An 18,915-nucleotide genomic window follows, 5' to 3' on the forward strand; every position below is an offset into this window, starting at 1 on the left:
ACGTACCCTCACCTTAGGGGCTTGGAAAATAAGCCTTTAATTGATAGAAATAGTCTGCAGAGATCCTCCTTTACTTCCTTTATCCTATGCAGGTTTATGGGACACTTATATGGAGCATAGGCCACCTGCTCCTTCCGATAATAACTCAGCACAGAGGCCACTTTTTTCTCCTGGAATGTTCAGAAACTCTCCTCATATACATCACATGCGGGAAATGATAGAGGCATGCAATAGCGCGATGATGTTTAAAAATTTTTTAATTGCAAACGGAATTCCACATGTATACAACTCACATTTCAAATAAAAAAAAAAAAAAAACGCCTTTTAACATGCTATAGTGCTGAGGGGTGATAGAGTCACCTGTGGTCCAGTTATGCAGCTCCGGTTTTCACGGCGTTCCCCCTGTCCTATGCCAGCTCTGCAACACTTCCTGGTAGCTCTCTCATCAGCCGATCAAGCTCTTCCTACCAGTTTAGTCACAGTCTTGTGACTTCCTCTGGGAATACTGATTGGCTGATGTTTTTTTCCATACTATATATAGCGGTGACCACCGCCAGCTCACTGTGATAAACTGAATGCAGTCACAGATTGCCGCCATTTTCTCATAGCCCTTTATTAAAATCGGCACATGGTGGTGATCTGCTGACTCTCCTGCATTGGCATCATAATCTGTACCCTGTATAGTGTCTCATATCTCCCGATATATGTAAACTACAGTGCAAACTTCTTTATGTATTGCTATATATACTTACTATAGCAGTGATCGCCGCCATTTTCTTGTAGCTTACTGTTTCAGATAGATTAAGTCACTGATCGCCGCCATTTTCTTGTAGCCCTTCATTGTTAGTTAGAGAACGGTGGCGGTCTGGTGACCCCCCTGCTATAATATCACAACAGTTAGTGCACTGTTCGAAATCTAGTACCCCTCAATTTAAATAGACCATGGCAAAATCCCTATTAAATAATGTACATGTAAGCATGAGATCCGTGTGTTTTGGATCACCATGCTCACACATAAAACACAATGCAAAAGGGTGACACCTAGTGCTAATTCATAAAAATCTACAAGGATGTAAATCCATCTTAAGCTACTAACTAATATTGCTGGGGAACCTAATATTGGTATCATTACAACCATCCCATATCTATAGGTGACTGCTCAATAGCTACACTTATCAATACTATACTAACAGCAATATCAGAAATTATGTAAGCTATATAAAATATATAAAATTGCAGCCCAGCCTTAACATATAAGGCAAAAGCCCGACCATCATTCATAATCGGTTATATATATGACAATTTAAAAAAAATAAAAATTAATAAATAAAATAATAAAATATACATAAGTATTCTAACAAGATAATAGGGTATATAATAAAAAGGCAAATATCCAGCATCGCTCTAATCCTGCTGAAGTCAACCTAAACCCTCTGGGGTAACATTACAAACAAAAATTGTTAAAAATAATAAAGAATAATAATAAGAATTGAGAATTAAAAATTAACCAGGAAACAATTAAGGTCAAATTCCTTGTTCAGTCCAACGTGCCCAGTTCATATACCCACCGGGATTCTATTTGGCTGAGTGTTCTGACACAGTGACTGCCCCTCCTATGTTTTTTATATTTTTCTAGGCCCCAAAAATGTCACTCCTGACACTTGTCTCTTGTGTAGCGTCCTGAAGTGATGGTAAAAGTAGTCTTCCTTTTTTCCTTTTACTATTTGATAAACATGTTCTCTTAATTCTTACATGCATTGCTCGTTTTGTTCTACCTACATATATCATGCCACATGGGCATTGTAGGACATACACTACCCCCTCTGTATTGCATGACACAAAGTCTCTCAGTGTATATTCCTTTCCAATATGGCTATTAGTAAACGTATCTCTTTTCTTGATATTGCTCGTGGCCGCCCTCCAGCTATAACATCTGCCACAGGAGAAAAAACCTTTTCTATTAAATAATGTCATAGTCTTGGTTACTAGGGGATCCACTATATTCTTGACCAGTTTGTCTCTTAGGTTGGTGTCTCTTTTATATATAAATCTTGGCTTATCCAGGATGAGTGGTTTTAGAATGTCATCAGGTTTAAATACATTCCAATATTTACTGATAATTCTTTCAAACTGTTTATTCTGAAGATTAAAATCCATTACTAAAGCACGGGGTAATCCCTGCCTATTGTGTGCTGGTTTATTAACTAACAAGGTGTCTCTTTCTATATTTCCCACCTCCTGTCTTTTCTTATCAATAAAGTCATGGTCATACCCCTCCATAGTAAATTTACTTGCCAGCTGTAATGACTGTTCCTCATAGTCACTTCTGGAGGTACAGTTTCTTTTAATCCTCAGAAACTGTCCCCTCGGTATGTTGACCAACTATGGCTTATGATGGCAGCTGTTATGTGGAATATATGAATTCCTATCTGTTGCTTTAAAATGAGTTTTGGTAACTATTTATTTACAATTTATTATTTTCATTAATGATTTCCAGGTCTAAAAAGTATATTTTCATATGGCTGAATTTCCAAGTCAATGTATTGCTTTTATTATTCTGTTTCATCCCTGCCATGAATTCATTAAACTCCTGCTCACCTCCGTCCCAGAAAATAATCAGGCCATCAATAAATCTATTGTACATTTTTAATTGATCAGGTGGGCTATGCAAGATCTCTTCTTCTTCCCACTTGGCCATATATAAATTTGTAGGACTAAATTGTGGGGACAAAGGGATGTCACCAGAAAGGTAAAAATAGGAGGATCAGCTACAGTCTTTTAGCAAATGATATAAGACTTTATTGATGAATTAAAGGCATTAGGTTCACTAGAGGCGGTACAAAAAAGACCCCCCTCTAGTGTACCATGCTCTTACAATGTATCAGTTTAAAAATACAAATTACAACTGTAACATATGAGACACGAATGTCAATTAAAACCACTAAGCTCAAATAACCCCTCGTGTACTCCACATTCCAAATACCACCCTCAGAAAGGGGGATAAGCAATGGACACTTAATGTTGAAAAAGATCACATAAGATATCCCGTTACTGACTGATAGAGTAGTATGACGGTTTATAATAGGTAGTCGTGCCCTCCATGGCTATTCAATCCTTACTGCCCACAAGCCTACTACTAATGGGGAAGGCCGGGATAGTAATTAGCTTTGTGTCACTCCCAACTCTTGCTACTCAAATATACCAAACCTGCCGTAAAGCTTGTATATTGCAGACATCCCTTTGTCCACACACTTTAGTTCTACGGTTAACTATTGGTACTTCAGGAGGTATACCGTCTGATTGACGAAAAAAATTAAAATAAATAAAGATTAAAAACATTTTTTTTTTAAAGAGCCACATCCCCTCATACTCACATACAGAAACGAAAGCATACGTAGGTCACTCCCGCATATGTAAATGGCGTTTAAACGACATATGTGAGATATTGCCGCAATCGTTACAGCAAGAACAATAATTCTAGTACTAGACCTCCTCTGTAACTCTAAACAGGTAACCTGTAAAATAAATTATGGAGATTTTTAGGTACCTAAGTTTGGTGCCATTCCACGAGTGTGCGCAATTTGAAGCATGACATGTTAGGCATCTAGTTACTCAGCATAACATCATCTTTTACATTATACAAAAAATTGGGCTAACTTAGTGTTTTTTTTTCTTGTTCAAATATTTTATTGAAAATACAGAAATGACCGAATTTATGTGAAATGTATAATATACCGCAATCGGAGTTGTTCAGATATCTCCAAATCAAAAATTTTTTTTGCACCATTATTAAATACTGTAACTTCTCTAACCCACTTGTCCACTTTTGAAGCTATTTGTAAGAATAACCCACATTCTAGAGGTACTATTTCTGTACTATATTCACACGCACTGGCTCATACTAATCATAATGAACCACAATATATACAGAAATGGGAAAAAGACTTGAATAGAAAACTGGATAGATCTGAATGGAATCAAATATGGTCCTCAACTAAATCAGCTTCACTTAATATATTGGCGCTTGAAGCAAGCTATAAAGTGTTAACAAGATGGTACTTAGTACCAGCCAGAGTGGCAAAATATGTACCAAACTATTCAGCACAATGTTTTAGGGGATGCGCTGAATTGGGAACGTTGTTTCACATTTGGTGGTTGTGTCCAAAAGCTCAAATATATTGGAAAGAAATTTTTAATATAGCATCTAAATTATTTGATAAGATAATTCCCTTTGATCCAGCAATAGCACTAATTAATCTGAAACCTGAAAATATAACACATGCCCAATTCAAATTGCTAATGCAACTATTTACAGCGGCGAAACAAATGCTAGCAAGAGCATGGAAATCTTCTAATCTAATCGTAAAAGAAGCATTAATTAAAATGAACAATACTATGACCCATGCTAAAATAATAGCTATTGACATGGACACGATCCCTAAGTTTGAAAGAACGTGGCAACCCTGGATAAACTATACTATACCACAAACCTTTGATAATCAAGTACTATTGCCGTGGTAACTTGAACAAAGAATTTTTAAAATTTATGCTTTTTTAAATAGTAGTAATAGCTTATGGTCTCACCTCGCGGACCTCTCCACTCTACCTTCTCTTCTCTAACTCCTTTCTTCTTTCTTTTAAGTTATTTTTTATTTTTTTTATTTTATGGTATATTTTTTGACTTTATAATACCTTTACTGTCTTATTTATATATTTGTTATTTTCATATTTTCCAATCAACAGTCTCTTTAAAATTGTTAAGATTGTAATAAAAGTTTATTACTATTACAATAATATATAATATCTTGAACAAGGCTTATGTATTATCATTAACATTTTAATTTGTTCTTGATGTTAATATATTGTTTCCATGGAAGCAATATTTGATTACCTATTATTATTATTATTATTCAGGATTTATATAGCGCCAACAGTTTACGCAGCGCTTTACAATATAAACTATGAACTTATACTTAATCATCTTCTATGAGACTGTATTATAACTACTATATGTCAATTGTACAATGTTATTTCTATACTACAATATATAATAAAATATTTTGACAAGAAAATACAGAAATGAAACAAAGTTCAAATGACATAAGAGAAAAAACAAAATAAAATAGAGAGGAATAGCCCCATGGAGCAATAAAAATGGGGTTACAAGTAATAGGTCAACAAAAATGACAGGAAATGGAGGATGTAATCAGTACAGATTTTGAAAAACAACAATATGACAGTAATATAACAATACGGGGTATGATTAGAACATATTTCAAAAGTGCTATAAGTCTGAACAAAGAACTTATGAGTACCCACAGTCAGCTCCCAACAGGATCAGGTTTAAACATAAAAACAACAGTAGTGGATGGGATAAGACAGGCATGGAAGACAGGATGGACAAGCAGGCAGCATTGCACTGTGGGAGAAAATTTTGAGAAAATTTAAATGGACTGATCTAGGGGGCAAATCCCATAGATGAGAGAAGGTGCAAACGTATTATAAGAAAAATAGGAGGAAAGGAAAAGACAAGAAGAATTAAAAAGAAATGAGAGAAGAGGTAAAAGGGGAGAGAGTGGGAGAAAAAGGAAGGGTCTCCAGGAGGGGAAGGGGAGAGCAGGGGGAGAGGAAAAAGGTGGGGTCCTGTGCCAACAGACAATCGGGGCTTAAAAGGAGGTGAGTTAGGGGAGGAGGAGGGTACTGTCAAAATCCAGTGGAAGAAAATGGTCCATCCAGGGTTCCCAAAGACGCTCATATTTGGAGACCTTATCAAGGACCACAGCTTCAACCTTGGCTTGAATCATTGCCCTGGTGATTCTATGTTTGACTTCAAGGATATGTAAGCTAGGGGATTTTCAGGCCTTTGCGATCATTTGCTTTGCAGCTGTAGTAACCTGTAGGAGCAATTTGAATTGAAGACGGGATACCTCCTGAGGCTTTTTTTTAAGTAGGGCAATAGAAGGAGAGGGCTCCAGAGTGGTGCCTGCTAGGGTAGAGATGGTTCGAAAGATTTTGGTCCACTTGAGCTATTGGACAGCTCCACCAGATGTGAAGGTGGGTACCTTTTTCCGTGCAGCCTTGAAAGCATGTAGGTGGGTAAGATGGAAAGTATTTAGAAATCTGAGCAGGGACCAAGTACCAGTGCAATAGTACAATTATAATTCCTTTCTGAGCCCACTACATTCTGGGAAGTGGACTTGGTAGCTAGCCATATATCTGACTAGTCCTTGGCCTCTAAGTGGAGGTCCAAATCTGCTTCCCATTTAGTGATATAGTGAAGGGAAGCATGAGCGGGGTGGTCTAGTAGACAGGCATAGATAAGGGAAATCAATCCTTGTGCATGGAGATCATTTTTGCAAGTATACTCAAAGCAAGTCAGGCAGAGATGGGTCCATACTCAAACATGGGGTAAAGAAGTGTTTGAAGCTGAAGAAAGCAGAATATTTTAGAACCAAAAAGACAGGACGACTCGCATAACAGAGATAACATCTTGAAAGCATCAGGAGTGGTGAATGAGTGGGCAGGAATGAGACCGGTGATAGACCAATTACGAAAAGAGGAAGGTGAGGACTACGCAAGGTAAAAGGCAGGGTTACATAGGTAGGACAGAAGGGGGTTATGAGGGGATTGCAGTTTATATTTGAATTTGAGAGTATCCCATACCTGCAGGGAATGGCTTTTTACTGGGTTCCTCACTGCTTTGCGGTTGATTGGAATAAGGAAAATTTGCAGATATTCCCAATGAGCAGATGCTCAAGATTCTTCTTTGCAATGTGCACAACCCACTCCAAACCTGAGTCTATCTCTCAGTATCAAACTCAACTAAGAATGACACCAACTATCTCAACTCTATGGCTAGAGAAAACCTCATTGGATACTGATCATAACAACCATTACTGAGCTCGGGGCCTACTAGTCCACCTGCCATGGTACACCCCACTTGACTACCACTCCAGTAAGATCCAATGCCTACACTTCCCAGGATGGGTGGAGGGAGGCCCCAAAGAAACACCTCCATCTCGTTTGCTATTGGAAAAAAAAAGAATTACAACCAGTTAATCTCCCTATTATATTTCTATAGAGGATTATAAACTATAAAGTTTAGAGAAGTCTTAATATTAACACTGATATATGCCACTACATCTCTACCCATCACCCTTATGAATCGGATCCCCCCTCCAGATTGATCGATTAATTACTGCAAGCTGTTAGACAGTTACTATGGCATATCCTGGATATCTAATTCATGTTTTGACTCAAACTTGAGCAAGGAATCTGGACTGTGAGGCAAATTCCACAGACTCCCAACTATAATAACATAACACTATGAGTTTTGCACTCATTACCCGACCTAGTCCCCCAAAAAACTCAGAGTACCAAAGCTCAGTTGGAATGAATCTGATTGTTCCTTTCACAAATTCTACAGCAACTCTAACAATGCAATGACTAGATGCTCATAACATGAAATGATGCACTGAAGGTTGGCCCCATAGGGGCCTCTTTTCCTCCTTTCTGGAGGTCACATTACTTTTTGGTTTAATGTTTAAACTGTTGTGGGATTATTGAGTTACCTTCTGTCAGGTTTTACAACCTTTTTACAATGCTCCATTGGATAAATAACTTCACATCCTGTCTGGTTAAAGGGTTGTACCCAGGACAAGAATTGAGGGGAGATCTCTCTAACAGCAGTTAGAACAAATATAAAAATGTCAGCTTTTTAATGTTGTCTGTTTCCCTGCTGTGTATTTTCACTCAAATCTGTTTGGTAAAAGGTTGCCCCCAAAACAAAAAGTGAAGATACTGTAAATATATCTAATGGAGCCCCGAAGTGCAGTAACACCTAACAGATTCTAACCTTTTCTCATTCTATCCCAACATCATAGGCATGCACACAGGGTGTGCCAGATGTGCCTGGGCACACCCAAAATAGACCACGTGCATTAGCATTATCACTCTGTGTGCCAGCGGGAAGATAGGAAAGATTTCCCTCTTATCTGCTCTGCCATAAGAGAAGTGCTTACACACTTTTATTTCATTGTACCGGCAGGGAGATCAATGTGACGGGATATATATATATATATATATATATATATATATATATATATATATATATATATATATACACACACACACACATGTATTTTTGCGCTTTGGGGTGCACACCATAATGCAATAGGCACACCTATGCCCAACATAAAGCATTAAAGCATTTTTGGGTATTGATACACTTTAGTATGGGACAACAAGCTATAATAGATATTGGGAGATTTGGTTAAGTACTGGATGGTCCTTTTTGAAGAGTTTCCAGTCCATCTGTGAAGCTTTGGTATTGGGACTTACCTACACCCTTACATAGTAAACTATCCTTTGGCATGTCATAGTAATACCAACAATATTTAAATTATTTATCTTTGCTAGCTCTTTGCAATCTGCAAGGTAATATATACACACACTGATACTAAGTGACATGAATGATAGTTTTTGGTCTCTTTCAGACTTACAAGTTTTGCTAACTTATTGCACTCATCGTAATGTCAAACTCTTCTCCCATGTGTATTTTGAAAAAAACAAATCCCTTAAAGTGACCTTGTTGTCAGCCAAAAAATTTAAACCACAAACATCTGTAAAAGACTATTAGAAATGCTTACCAGCATGGTAGGTGATGACACCAAGATGATCACTCATGAAAAGCTATGGCTGCCATTGCAGTCACTTAACTCCACCTTCTGACTGCTACTTTACTAACATGCCCTGTGTACTGACTGAGAGAATCAGAAAGCCCAAGCAATATACTAAAAAAACAAAATCTACCTCTAAATCTAATTTATGACTTCGGCCGTGCTTATAGTCTTCATCCTTTTACTAGTTTTGGTGCCGTAAAGCAAAGCATGTTCATCTTCCTTGCCATTGACTTGTCTTCATCATAACCAGAGGGCAGTTCCTGCTATGGAAGGAATTTTTACACTTTTACAGGAGTAAACAGTTTTTCCATAGTTTCTATTTTACTTTAATATTGTTCTAAAGAGTTTTTCCATTTTAGGGCAAAAGTGTTCAATATCCTTGGCCAGGACTATATAATAAACAGGTTCCTGGGGTTTGGTATTGTGTCTCCTTCAAAATTGTGTGTTATATCCCCAATAATGCATATAATCTACGAAATAATGAAAAAGTGCAATTAACATTACATTTGAAAAAACTTAGTATTAAAGTTTTGTTTTTTTAGAGTGATGAAATTCTATTTTAAAACAATATATTTTTAAAAAAGTTCTCAATGATTTTTAAAATCTGCAAGCTATTTAAATGGATAGATTGTTGCTGCAGTTAATAAAAAGACATGAACAATATAAAATAACCATTGTTGTGATTGTTCTAAAAAAAGATTCAAAACAACACCTGCAAGTATAATCTAGAAGCATTATTACTTATTCATCACAATGCCAGACACAGCTAAGGCTTGCAAAGTCTCATTATTTGCAAGTACAAGCAGCTGCTAAACAAAAGCTAAGCTTCATTTCAATTATAACCCTTGCACAGTGTTCATTTTTAATCACATTGCAAAAATGAGCATTTATACAGTATAGAGGATTGTATTTTAGAAAATCTTGAAAATAGATTTTAGCTTAAGGGGAAACTGAAAACTGATCCACTTGATCTCTGTTTTGAAATTATGAAGAAGAGTCAGAAACAGTTTCATTTTTACTTCATATATATATATATATATATATATATATATATATATATATATATATATTTATATTTATATTTAAAAAAAGCACTTGGCATACCTTCCTGACACCCACACAACTCCATCCAAATTCCAAGCCAAATAATCAATGTATTCAGACAATCTGCTCAACACACATGTGCACTTGTGTTCACTTTATGATGTGCCAAGTTCCCTAAACATTTTAACATTTTGATCATGCCACAATGACTTTGCATTTCTTGCTGAGACCCCAACTCAAAAGCCACAAGAATTCAGTCAGCATGTGATAAATAGGTGAGTGTGTTCAAAAACTATCTAGACTTTTCTTGATTGATTCATAAAAGAAAGAAATTAACACTTTTTAAGTAATTTTTCCAGTGTTTACCTTGACAAACCTGTACTTTGTCCATGCAATACATTCTAATATTTTCAACACAACCAACTAATCCATTTGGCTGCCAGGAGCAGGAGAATCCAGCCTTTGTTAACTATATTGTTGCTGTAGCTTACACAAGGCTAGCAAGTTTTTCAATTTATTAACACCAATGATTTGTAACTGTTTAAAAACAAAAAAGACTTATGCCCTGTACACACGGTCGGACATTGATCAGACATTCCGACAACAAAATCCATGTTTTTTTTTCAACAGATGTTGGCTTGAACTTGTCTTGCATACACACAGTCACACAAAGTTGTCGGAAAATCCAATTGTTCTGAATGTGGTGACGTAAAACACGTACATCGGGACTATAAACAGGGCAGTAGCCAATAGCTTCTCGGCCTTTTGGCTAAGATCAAGTGTAGTATCGACTTTAGCCCTTAGGGGTGTCTCTGCTTCACAGCTAGGACGTTGAGAACCACTTGTATCTATCCAAGCTAATTGGTCCTTGTGGGGTACCCTCTGCTCGGCCTGGTAGGATCGTTGATTAAATTCAGCTTCACCTACTTGCTGCTATTGGGTTAGAGGCTTAGCCCCCACAGGGAACGAGATTGCGGTCTTCCCTCCTCCCCCACTCCGCATTACTACCTCCGGGCAGTAGATGCTAGAGCCTTTTTAAAGGCTAGGAAAAAGAGCGAAGACGTCGAGGAACCAGAAGGAAGCCGCCTAAGAAACATCTGAAGCGACATCCAAATCCTTGACGATGGGGAAGAGCGAAAAGAAGACCGGAAAAGAGAAGAAGAACCCCGTTCCAGCCACTTCCTCCAAGCCCGGGAATGCCGCTGCCTCAACCCCCGCCCCTACCCCAGCCGGCACCAGCCGACCGGGACCAGCCAAGCCAGACCAGCCTGCAGACGGGCTCCCAGCTTTGGAGCCATGGATGAAGCAGACGGTCGTGCTGCAGCTGAAGGAGGTGGACGGAAGAGTCCCCGACATGACCCCGGAGATCTTTGGAAAGAAGATGATCCTGGAACAGGGGTTCAGCAAAGCGGAGACGCTTTCTGTGCAGGCCTTCACAAGAGGTATATTCTTTATAACTTTTGTGTCGTTCCAGGTCTGCAGAAGATACTGGGAGATGGTGAAGACCAGTGGCCCTGAATCCCCTTTCCGGAAGTTCACTGCGAACTGCCCCATAACACGGGATGAAAAGCGGGTGACAGTGGCCATGAGGAACCCCCATGCCAGTGGAAAGGACATAGCCACCTACCTCCAGAGGTTCTGCACCGTGGTGAAGGACCCGATCCAAATCTTCGATGCAAACGGCTTCTGGATAGGTAAGTGGTCTGTGCTCTGCAAACTGAGGAAAGACCCTTCGGGGGACATCCAGCACCTGCAGCCTTTCTTCTCCCTGGGATCCTCCGCAGGAATCCTCTTCTACCCCGGCATACCCTACAACTGTAACAAGTGTGGGCAGCCGGGACACATAGGGAAGGATTGTACAGAACTTGCTTGCAAGTTCTGTAGGGTGACAGGCCACGAGACCAAGGACTGTCCGAGGTCCAAAGCCTGCAACCTTTGCGGACTGGCAGAACATGTCTTCAGACACTGCCCCCAGAGAACCCGGACCTACGCTGGAGCAGTAAGCCAGGGTAAGCCATCCGGGAGAAAGCTGCCAGAAAAACCAAAAGAACCTCGAAAGGCCAAAGGTAAGTCCACTCCCGCCCCACCTGCCCCTGCCCCTCCTGCCCCTGCCCCTACCTCCAGCACACCCCCACCCACCCCCTCTGTGCCGGAGGAGCCCCTCCCCACCCCTTCCCCCCCCAACCTGTCCTCCCTGGAGGACTTCCCCACCCTCCCACCCCACGCCATTTTTTTAACATTTCTGTGTTTTTAAATGCCATTTTTTTCTTTAGAAATGTCAGTTTTGCTGCAGCAGGTTTTATACATGGTATAGATGCACCACTTTACAGGCAGACTAAGGGGACCCCCAGGCACTATATTTAAAAGCCTCACTGTGGCCACCTGTATCATCAGTGTCCATCTGCAGCCTCACTGTGCCCATCTGCAACCTCACTGTGCCCATTTGCAGCCTCACTGTGGCCACTTGTACCATTGATAACCAAAACAGCGGGTGTCTCCCACTGTGTCATGCGGTCTTAACTGTTCAGCGGCCGTACACTGTAACAAAGACCCGCCTCCTCCTTGTCCATGATAGAAGGAAAACAGATTCAGTTTCCCAGCATTGTATCAGTGTTCCGTCTATCACAGATGAGGAGGAGGCGGGGCTTTGTTACAAGGAACGGCTGCTAAACAGTTAAGATTGCATGACACAGCGGGAGACCGTCACTTGAGTATAAGCTGAGGGGCCTTTTTCAGCATAAAAAAAAGTGCTGAAAAAGTCGGATTATACTCGAGTATATATGGTATATATATATATATATATATATATATATATATATATATATACACACACACACACACACACACACACACACACACACACACACACACATCTTTCAGCAAACAGAGCGATAATGCTAATGTGCATTGAGTGATTAGAGTGTGCCCAGGAACATCTGGCAAACCCCCTGTGTATGCCTATGATTAGCATTACTTTAATAAAGGTGAAAAAGAAATTTTCATTTATAGAAGTGACATCTCTTTATTTGATATAGAAATCATGAATGAAGTGGAGTGCCACTTGATGCAGATGGTCTGTTTTATATGGCTTTTTAAAGTGGGAGTGTGACTCCCATTATAATAATATGGTAATATAGTGATTAAAGCAAATAATAACTAAATAGATAGTAAAACTAAAAATTAGTTTAGTTAAGTGTAAGTAAAGATTATAAAAATGTAAGACAACCAGAAATAACAGCTAGTAGGTGGCTGGTGGCAGCTGCAGTAATATATGAAATATATCACTATTATTCAGTAGAGAATATAATCATGGTAATAAAGTTATCTAGTGGATATTATAATCACTAAAAGTGTATGAAAAAAAAAAAGAGAATGGGGGCGTGGCTGGCAGCGGAGAAAGATGGCTGCTTAACCCTTGAGCTCCACTCAGGCTCGGGACAGACAGCAACTTCCCACCTCACACAGTGACTTTTCTCCCCTCTCTACCATGCCAGAGGGAGCTGACACACAGGGTGACCAAGCGATATTTCCAAGAAGAAGCACCAGCATTACAAATCACGCTGCCTCATGGACTTCTTCACTGCCTCAGCCATGCAGCTCTGCCAAGATGGCACTGGAGCGGTGTCTCCCTCTCCACCTCAGCCAGCAGACAGTGACCAGCAGGACTGTGCTCTCAGCCTGGAGGATATGGATAGCACTGAACCCAATTCAGCCCCCACCAAAGCTCACCTGCTGATAGAGGTAAGAGGGCAACACAACCCCCAGTGCTTTCTCTTACCAAAACCCCGCTGTATAAAAAAAGCATTGGGACACTTCTGACAGAGCTCCTCAGGACGAGGAACAACAGGAATCCTTAGCTGTCCATCCAGCAAGTGACCAGCCTGCCTCAGAACAGACCCTCAAGCTTATGCTGCTTTCTTTACAGAAAGATTTACGCAATGAACTTGGCTCATACCTATCCTCCCTGCACTCCAGAATAGAACAGGTAGAGGAATGCATAGATATCCTTGAGAGGCAAATTACAGAACATGCCTCAGCTCACCATGAGGCATCTGAGGCTTATCACAAACATACTGAAGAAATTCACTTTTTACAAGCTAAAGGCAGATTTGGAGGATCGCTCCAGAAGAAATAACATCAAGTTCAGGGGAATCCCTGAAGCTGTCAAACCTCCAGATCTAACTCACTATATACAACAACTGTTTTTTAACTCATCCCCCAATTGCAATCTGATAGAGCCAACAGGATCGCTAAACCTAACTATCTGCCAGAATCAGTGACGCAAGATGTGCTGGTGCGCATTAACTTTTTTCAAGTCAAAAAGAAGGTCATGGCCGCCGCTCGCTCCACTGCTAAGCTGACAGATCCCTACTCTTCTGTTTCTTTCTACACTGACATCTCCACTGCTACCGCTCAGAAAAGGAGAGAGTTCGACCAAGTCACCGCATTTCTCAGGAGATCGCAATATCGCATACAAGTGGGGCTTCCCAGCCAAACTAATGGTGAACTTCCAAAACCAAGCGATAAATATATATACACTCCCAAGGAAGGCGTCAAATGGCTGCTAAACTGGGGCCTTATCCCCTCACCTCCGCCAGACCCTGAACCTCACCATCCGCAATACCACAATCTTGGTCGCAACAACTCCAACTGCACTTCACCCCGCTAACTAACATCGACACTGATGTCTCAGCTCTACCATCAGTTGGCCTTTTTTCACATAAAGCGACTCAAATGTTACTCTCCCTTGCTGCAACAAACTTGTCCCAGATGAGTATTATCCTGTTTACTGTTTCATCATTTTTTTCATTCTTGTTCTCTTTTCTGTTTATCCCTCCTGCATTCACAGAGTGCTAAGCACTCTGTCTTGAGATTAAAAGTGTGTATTACGTTAACCATAATTTTTTTTGCTGCATTTTCCGTTACCTATATTACTGCACTTACTGTTTATAGGTGCTACTGTTTGTGTCTTGTAACTCATTTTCAGGTATTTGGTGTGCGAACTTAGCAGGTGTCCCCCCTTCCTTACTAGGTCCACCTATAACGATCAATCACTATGGCTATTAACATCACCTCCCTGAATGGCAAGAACCTAAACTCCTCCTTTAAACACCATGTAATGTGGAAAGAAGCTCTCAGACTCAACTCTGACCTAATGTGTGCAGGAAACTAATTTCTCCTCCCACAAGCCTCCACTTTGCTCACATAAACAGTTTCCACACTTTTTTTTGCTAACTTGCCTAAGAAAAAAGCTGGTGTCCTCATTGCTGTATGCTCCACAGTAGCGTTCCAACTACTCCACCTTGAAAGCAATCCCTATGGTAGATATGTCATCCTACATGCTTCCATCAATAATCACACTATGACTATTCAATATTTACACCCAAACACCCACCAAGGTCAGTTTTTTAAAACTGTAATGGGAAAATTGGAACCCTTCCGACAAAACACCCTGACACTCTGTGGTGACTTTAACCAAATTGTAGACCCAGCCCTAGACTCCTCCAACCTGTCACATATGGATGTTTGACCACCTGAAAGGAAGACGCACCTGCACATAACAGTCTACAGTTTCTGATCCCCTCGTGCTGTTTTTTATTTACATTAGCAATACCTCTGTATCCACCTCAGAACTTTCAGAGTCCCCCCTGGACAAGTGCAACCCAGTAGGAAGCCACACTCAGGGTCAGGACGCCCTGTCCTGGTCGCCGCACATGTGCACTGAGTTGGACTCACCACTGTGGGTGGAGCTGACTCCTCAACCCTTCTCTGGGCAGAGTCTGGCCGCAATATCCTCCTGACGCTGCTGCGCGAGGCTAGAAGAATGTTTGCCCACCTGTAAGGAAGACGCACTTTCACAGGACAGTCTACAGTTTCTGATCCTCTCATGCTGTTTTTTATCTACATGAGCAATACCTCTGTATCTACCTCAGAACTTTCAGAGTCCCCCTGGACAAGTGCAACCCAGCAGGAAGCCACACTCAGAGTCAGGACGCTTGGTCCCGGTCACCGCACATGCGCACTGAGTTGGACTCCCCACTATGGGTGGAGCTGACTCCTCAACCCTTCTCTGGGCAGAGTCTGGCCACAATATTCTCCTGACACTGCTGCGCGGAGCACAGTGGGTGCAGGTGGTGCACCGGCAGTGCACCGGAGGCACGCCAAAGGGAAGCCCATCTGTGCCCGTCCGTGACAGGATGTGGCGGGGCAGGCAAACACCCTCTAGATGTTTTTCTTAGTGATTGACTCTGCAAACAGGGTAGGTCTTTGTGATTAACATGAATAAGCTTACACGGGCATAGCTCTTAACAAGCCCTCTTAAAGAACATTGTATTTTGTACTTTACTGTGGGTAACCTATTTTGAGTGCAGTTTTCATAATCATGATTGTTTACTCATCAAGTCAGCTAAAGATGATCGATACAACTGGTCAGATTTCACAGAGGGTAGCTGATAAATTACAGAAATATACTCTATCTATATCCTTTCAGCCTACATGTTTAAAATCCTTTAAAAATGCTCTAAAAGTAGTTGAAAGTGGCACAGACAAGTATAAAAATAAAAACAAAATACTTAGGTTAGTGGGGGGATTAAGTAACGCTCTCTCAGCTATAAAGAATGCCACTGCTATTCATGATACCATCTGTCTACACAAACTGGATTATTTAGCAGTCACAGAAACGTGGTTTTCCTCAGCCGCTCCCCCTAGAATGGATGAACTAGTCTCTAATGGCTATGGCATCATAAATCATGATAGACTAACAGGGAGGGGGGAGGAGTGGCTCTTATATTTTGCTCTAAGCTGATGTTCACCAAAATTTATACTGTGGAAATGGTTTCTTCATTTGAATTTGCCTCTTTTCAATGCAAACTAGGACCTGAAGAAACCATGGGGTTAATAATTATTTACCATCCCCCTAATAAAACAGCTGATTTCCTAGAGGTGATATGCCAAGTACTAATTAACCAGTCCTTGCGTTATAATAAAAACATTGTGCTTGGAGATTTCAACTGTTGGGCGGATGATGTTGAACGTCTAGTTGCCCAGCAGCTGATAAATTTTGCTGCGAGCGTGGGGAATATCCAGGGTGTTAGTGATCCCACTCATACGGCAGGCCACACCCTAGTTTGGGTTCTATATGGTGGGCTCCTACTTAAGTTCTTTCCATCCCGTGAGATGATCTGGAGCGACCATCATTTAATCTGGTTTACCCATAATGTAAAAATGAATAAAAAGGAACCTTACATTCCTACTAGAAACATCCCTATAAAAATGACACAGATTTTATCCAAAGTGTCTGCAGATGATTTTGGCAGACATTTTGTGAAAAATATAGATAATCTAAGTTTTGCTAAATCTGAGTCGGTTGCTGAAAAAATTGATTTTTTCAACGCTGCTATTATAAAAACCCTTGATTTCCTAGCTCTTTTTAAAAAAATCTCTATAATAAGGAAACCTGAGGAAAATCAGCTCTGGTTCTCTCAGGAGACAAGAGAATTAAAATGGCAATGCAAGGCTGCTTAAAGAGCCTGGAGAAAATGTCCAAATGAATTATCAAAATGAAATTATATGACTAATTAAAAAAATTACAAGGAAGGTATCAGAAATGCCAAGAAAAAAATTTTCACAAGCAAACTAAAAAACGCGTCTTATGCCGCGTACACACAAGCAGTTTTGCCGTCGGAATAATCTCTGAAGGTTTCTCCTACAGAATTCCGCTCAAGCTGTCTCGCATACACACGATCACACCAAAGTCCGACCGTCAAGAACGCGGGGACGTACAACACATGCGACGGGACTAGAAAAAGGAAGTTCAATAGCCAGTGCGCCACCCTTTGGGCTCCTTCTGCTAATCTCATGTTTATCTCCTGCTAGTAGAAGTTTGGTGAGAGACAATTTGCGCTTTTTAGCTTTCGTGCTTTTCAGTCCATCACTGCTCTTCAGTTTGTGCTTATGGGTTTGTATCTGCTTTTCAGCGCATGTAGTCAGTTTGTATCTGTTTTTCAGTGTGTTTTTGTCCGCTCATTTCTGATTTTCAGCTCGCTCTTCATAGGCCTTGCTGTTCTTTAGTGCTTTCTGTTAGTTCGTTCTGACCAGCCGACCGTTTTGAAGCCATGTTGCGGGTACGTACTCGTCGTAGAGTTTGTGCTATGTGGGGGCTTGGTGTTGGGGTTCATACTTGGACCCAAGCCCAGTCCTTGAACAGGGTGGGGAGGAGTTCATGGACCAAAAATTGGTTGCTCCAGCGTGACCAATTCTCTCATTTGCCTTTTCTTTCGTGAGATCCAGGAGAATAATCCTGATGATTTCAGGAACTTTCTCAGGATGACAGACCCCATTTTTCACCATCTGTTGGCTTTGCTGACCCCTTATATTAGCAGACAGGATACCTGCATGAGGCAAGCCATCACTCTGGAGCAGAGGCTATTCACCACGTTGCGGTACTTGGCGACAGTCATCTCCCCCTAGGCTCTGGGGATCATTATCCCAGAGACCTGTTCTGCTATTATTCAGGTCTTGCAGAAGGACTATATTAAGGTAAGTTTTCTCCTTTAACATCACATTCTATGTATTTCATGTATGCTAATGTAGTGTATTTCTTTCATCATTCCATAATTACCATGATTGTAATATGCTGTGAATGTCCTCTTTTTCCTCATGCATGCTGTAATCTTTTAATGCTCCTTTTTGGCCTACATGTATATTTGCCTTCACTAACCTCCCCAGCATGCTATCCTTGGCCCATATACACCTAGCCTAGTCACTTAACAATGTATTTTGTCAGGAGCAGGATGTGGACGTCTGACTAGTCCTGTTGCTGGTCCCGGGGCGATGGACACCGCTCCCTCCACGAGGCTGGCTGCGGTAGTAGGATAGACGCTGGCCGCCCGCCGCTGAAGGTTTGATGGATCCCCCGCCCCCCCGGCTAACGATCCCGACCCGCGCCCATACAACCCCCATGGAGATCGAGAGGTAGCTCTCGAGTGGACACAGCCTACGGGAGCACATCTAAGCATAGCTCTGTGAAGTGAGTGCGGGTGTGCACGCCTGCACGACGCTCCTTCTACAGCATAGAGCCGACAGAACAGACGGAGGAGGTGGTAATAGCCAGTGCAGGACGAGGATGTGGAGATCGTGGCTCGGTCATCTAATTTAGCCAATAGCCGTATAAGGGACAGATACACTCGGA

General features: G+C 41.0%; 1 pseudogene; it reads left to right on the forward strand.

Moving 5' to 3' along the window:
* Positions 1-10,474: 10,474 nt before the first annotated feature.
* On the forward strand, positions 10,475-10,643 carry LOC141130877 (U2 spliceosomal RNA; annotated as a pseudogene).
* Positions 10,644-18,915: the final 8,272 nt, after the last annotated feature.

The sequence above is a fragment of the Aquarana catesbeiana genome, linkage group LG02 (assembly GCF_042186555.1).
Source record: "Aquarana catesbeiana isolate 2022-GZ linkage group LG02, ASM4218655v1, whole genome shotgun sequence".
In the NCBI taxonomy this organism is placed as follows: domain Eukaryota; kingdom Metazoa; phylum Chordata; class Amphibia; order Anura; family Ranidae; genus Aquarana; species Aquarana catesbeiana.